The sequence below is a fragment of the Chiloscyllium punctatum genome, chromosome 35 (genome assembly GCF_047496795.1).
Source record: "Chiloscyllium punctatum isolate Juve2018m chromosome 35, sChiPun1.3, whole genome shotgun sequence".
Taxonomy (NCBI): Eukaryota; Metazoa; Chordata; class Chondrichthyes; order Orectolobiformes; family Hemiscylliidae; genus Chiloscyllium; species Chiloscyllium punctatum.
In genome coordinates this window covers 70,069,632-70,074,862 of record NC_092773.1, presented here as the reverse complement: position 1 = coordinate 70,074,862, position 5,231 = coordinate 70,069,632, and the positions used below count along the sequence as shown (strand labels likewise).

Sequence of the window (5,231 nt, the reverse complement as noted above, 5' to 3'; positions counted from 1 at the left end):
TTGGTCTTGAGTCTTCTCGGTCCTGAATTTAAAAGTCGTTTTGCAAGTTTGCACCTGTATAGTCAGTGTAGTGTATATTTGACTTTTAGAATGCTAAACAGTTTTTTTGAGGGGTTTTAAAAATGAGTCCATCAACAGACTACTGAGTTTCATTTTTCTTTGATGATGTAGATGTGAACGAAAAAAAACGTGAATTGTTGGAGAAACGCCTGGCAACATCTGTCGAGAGAAACCGAGTTAAACTTTCAGATCGACAGAACACGTCAGTTATACACTTCCTTACTGTAATGCTCGGAAAATAATCAGTCTTATCTGTCGACTCAGGATATTTATCAAAAAAACTCAATGGCTGACAGATGTCACCTTTAAAAATATAAAAGGACTTTATTGGCTGAAATGCTGCCTCCGTTGCTCTCAGCTGGTAAAAGGCTGTGCTTAAATGATTGCCTTTTCTCGTTTCCTTCCTGTCAGTTTGCAGCAATGTCTAATGGAGAATTGTTTCTTTCAGTATCTAACTCAGCACGTGTCTCCATTTGTCTCTCTTTGTCTCTGTGTATCCACCTCACCCTCTTTCTTTTTCACATTCTCCAACACTCGTTCTGTCCATACAGCTCATTACCTATTTCTGCTCGATAAAAAGTCTGACATTTCGAGACAGTTTGAGTGTGCAGCTGATGAGAAGATTTTTGCTCATTGACTGGAGTGTGTAGATCTGTCCTCACATTCTCCGGATAATGTGTCTGTCAATTCGATCTCAGGTCAGGCGACTTTTCTTCCTCAATCATTTGTGACTGATTCGAATTCAAAGTAGAATTCTGAATCCACCGTAAGAAAAAAAAACGCAAGTATACTACAACTAAAGAATCACAACTGTTGGTTTAAATGAATGATCGTTGACATCAGAGAATGAGAGTGATCAGCTGGTGGTGTCTAGGTCATTACCAGAAAGTTCTCTGGCAAATTCGCAACACCTCCTGTGTAATCTCGTTATTCCTACCAAACTGGGAATGAAGGACGGGGAAAAAGAGGAAAAAAAGCTTGTTTAATAACGGAAAGAAACCACTGACTTAATTGATAGTTTGGAAATAAAGGGGACAACCACTGTTGTAACTTAACCTGGATCTCCAAATGTCCAAGTCGACGCTGACTTGGTTGATACAGCATTTGTAAAGAGTTGAAACACCAAGCTCAAACACGTATGCAACAAGCAGGCGCCGCTGGGAATTGAACCCAGGATCGCCTGTTTACTAGACAGGCGCTTTAACCAACTAAGCCACGGCGCCGCATGTGGGATCCCTTTGCGCATCCATACGTGAAGTTGGTTAACCACTTCTTCAGAGGATTTGGAAATGTGTTTTCGGAATAATGTTGTTCACAGAGAATTGTAATCAGTCCTCGAATTTAAAAATTCAGACAGTTTACATTTGAACATTCTACACTGAAAAGGCATAGAAAAAGATAATCTCCCCTTGCATTAATTTCAAACTGATACCTTCACCTGTTTAAACTGACAGGAGAAAGAGAATGTGTTCATCCTCTACGTGCCCATGAACCACGTTAACACACACAGAGAGGACCTCAACAAGAGGAACAAGGTCATTGTGGAGATTTGACGAGGTGTAATGTGTTAGTAATTGTAAACATTGGGCAGTAAAAGTTGACCGATTGGCACTGACATTGAGTCTTGCACCACCAGTTCCACTCTCACTTCCTGCCTCATGCCTCCCAGACATCATTGCCAATCACTTGATTTCACTGTTCTGCTCCACTTCTCAACTTATTTCCAAACGATTGAAGATATCTGATAGGAACCTTCAAATTTTAGAAACGTTTTCCTGGAATATAGTCGTCACTCAATGGGATAGTATTCAGTTCATATACCGAATTACCACAGTGATGGAGGGGATGAGTTACTTTGCTGAACCTTTCTACTCCTCAGCACGGACACACAACCATTAGACCGATGGGAGGGGGGTGAGTTCCAGTATTTACACACAGCGACACTGAAGGATCAGCGAGATACTTCCAAATCAGAAAGGTGATGTAATCGTTGGGGGATTTGCGGTGGTAGTTTCCCATGTATATGCTGCCATTGTGCTGATAGACGGATGGAAAGATTCACTGGACCAAGTCTGGCAGGATCCAGGTGTGTGCTCTGCACGCAAGCAGGAATTAGCTTTCCTTCGAATAATTCAGAAAACAAGAAAGGTATCTTCATGATCTGCGTGGGAATTATATCCAGGTCTGTGTGATGAAAAATCCGACTCCAAAGCAGGGACCTCCAGTGATGCTGACCGTAAACCTTGTGACATGACTTGTACACAGTCTTGTGTCTGTCGTTGATGCCATAACCAACTTCAGCAGCAAAGTTGCATTCTCCAAGTTTCGAAACAGTTCATATTATCGCCTTGTGTTTGAATGTGAAATAAACAGCTATGATAATCTGATGTTGTTCAGCAGATGTACTGCAGGAAGGCACAGAACAGGCTGATGGTCACAGGGCCTCGTTTTGACGCGCTGGCCTCCAGTGAGCGGGCGGCACCAATAAGCGAACCGTTCAACTCGTCTTATTCTAAATCCGGGGCTAGAAATGAACAGAGCTTTCTCGTTGAACTTGTTTTGGCTCTTGAAGGGAAGAGTCCTTGACTCAAATTCTGAAAGTACATTTTACAGAAGTGGATCATGAATCGTGTAGTGGCTGTGAATACAACAATGGAAACTTTCAGCAGAGATGCTGACAACGCTGAAGGGGGCACTTGAAGACAAATGTGTTTCCTTTACCAGGGAAAGGCACTGCTTCACAAAGTGCGACTTTTGTATTAAAGCAGTGACGCTGATTACCTTTGCAAGTTCTTCACCTTGTCAATCTTATTTCTCCCAATCTAAATGTCTCCATTAAACATGAAAAAGCTGACAGGAAGGCGGCGCTCAGTCGGCCCAGTGTTGCAATGTGTAACGCGTCTGAATTCGAATCAGACTATCGTCGTTTTGAGTTCTGCCGAGCTCAATTGCAGCATGTCGCTTTGCTGACATCAGACATAACTGGTTTTATAAATACATTAAGGACAAAAAACGAATCTGCCATGAGTAGAGGGACATCTCCAAAATCGATAAGCCAGTCTCTGTTTGGTGCCACTCGAGATGGGGGTTGTTATGAATCCTGACCTTTATTTGAATGTTTACTGTGGGGAAGGACATATAACATGGAACATAAAGGAATACAGCGCTGACCAGGACCTTCGGCCCTCAATGTTGCGCCGAATTTGGACTATTCTCAGCTTATCCCCCTTCACAATCCCATCAACATCCATGTCCTTATCCAAGGATTGTTTAAATCTCCATAATGTGCCTGAGTTAACCACACTGGCGGGAAGGGCATTTCGCGCCCTTTCAACTCTCCCAGTAAAGAACCTGCCCTTGACATCTATCTTAAATCTATCACCACTCAATTTGTAGCTATGTGCCTTTGTGCAAGCTGACGTCATCATCCAAGCAAAACGACTTTCATGTCTACCGTATTTAATTCTCTGATCATCATGTATGTCTCTACCAAATCTCCTCTGAGCCTTCTTCTTTCCGAAAAGAACAAACACTTTTCTCTCAGCCTTTCCTCATTAGACCTTCTCCAGACCAGACAACATCCTGGTAAACCTACTCTGCACCTTTTACAATGCTTTCACATCCTTGCCAACATACGGCGATCATAAATGTACACAATATGCCAACTGCCCCGGCAATGGCATTTTGTACTATTGCAGCATGATTTTGCGGCTCCGAAACTCAATCCCTGTTCCAATGAAACCTAACACACCGTATGCCATCTTAACAGCACTATCGACCTGGGTGGCAACTTTCAAGGATCTATGTTCAGGGACTTCAAGATCCCTCTTCACATCCACACAAGCAACAATCTTTCCGGTGACCCAATACTCTGCCTTCCTATTATTCTTCCCAAAGTGCATCACCTCACATTTAGGTGCATGTAATTCATTGTGCTACCTCTCACTCCAATTTTGCAATTTATCCAAGTCCCCCTGCAACCTGTGACATTCTAGCAAACTGTCCACTACACCACCAACGTTATTGTCATCTGCAAATTTCCTAATTCATCCACGTTAATGCCTGCACCTAAATCATTTATAAAAATGATAAACAGCAGTTGTCCTAAAACAAATCCTTGGGAGACACCACTGGTAACTGGACTCCAGGTTGAATATTTTCCATCAATCACCACTGCCTGCCTTCTTGCAGAAAGCCAGTTTCAATCCAAATTGCCACATTACCTTCCATTCCATGCATCTGCATTTCTTTTCAACAGCCTACCATATGGAAATGTCTCAGAGGCTTTACTGAAGTCCAAGTATAACACGTCAACTGCTCTACCCTCATCTACATTCTTGGTCACGTGATCAAACAAGACTCAATGAGGTTTGTGAGACATTACTTGCCCTTGACGAAACGATGTTGACTATCTGAAATCAATTTGTTGCTGTCTAGATGATTATACATCTTACATTTTATAATTCTTTCCCAAACCTTTCCTACAACAGAAGTAAGTCTCACTGATCTTTAATTACCTGCGTCATCTCTACTGCCCTTCTTGAACAAGAGCACAACATTTGGAATCCTCCATTCCTCTTGAACGAAACCTGTAGGTAATGACGACTCAAATATCAAAGCCAAATGTTCTGCTATCTCCTCGCTGGCTTCCAAGAGAGTCCTCAGATAAATCCCAACTGGCCCAGGTGACTGGCCTACGTTCACTCCTTCTGGGATTGCTAACGCCTCTTCATAACTAACACTGACCGTTTTAAGTCTAAAATCTTGTATCTCATTCTTCTCCTCTACAATATGCTCCTTTTCCTGAGTGAAAAACGGGGAGAAATGTCCGTTTAGTCCCTCTCCGATCTTTACAGTTTCCGCACTCAACATCCCACTTCTGTCTTTGACTGGCCCTCTTCCCACCCTAGTCATCCTTTTAATCTTCACATTCCTATAGAAAGCTTTAGGTTCCTTTACCTATTTGTTAAAGACTGCTTGTGTCCTTTTTTTGCTTTTCTTAACATTCTCTTTAAATCCTTCCCAGACGATCTGTAACTCTCCATTTCCACATCTGAACCATTTGTCTCTCAACTTATAAGCCTCCTTCTTCCACTCTACAAGAGATGCAATTTCTTTAGTCAACCACGGTTCCCCAACCTTATCACTTCCACCCTGCCTGACTGGGACAT

At 42.4% G+C, this 5,231-nt stretch overlaps 1 non-coding gene across 1 annotated transcript; it reads right to left on the bottom strand.

Annotated features, from left to right (window-relative positions):
• Positions 1 to 1,209: 1,209 nt before the first annotated feature.
• Positions 1,210 to 1,283, bottom strand: trnat-agu (transfer RNA threonine (anticodon AGU)). Its single transcript has one exon. It is a non-coding gene; the product is annotated as a tRNA-Thr (tRNA).
• Positions 1,284 to 5,231: the final 3,948 nt, after the last annotated feature.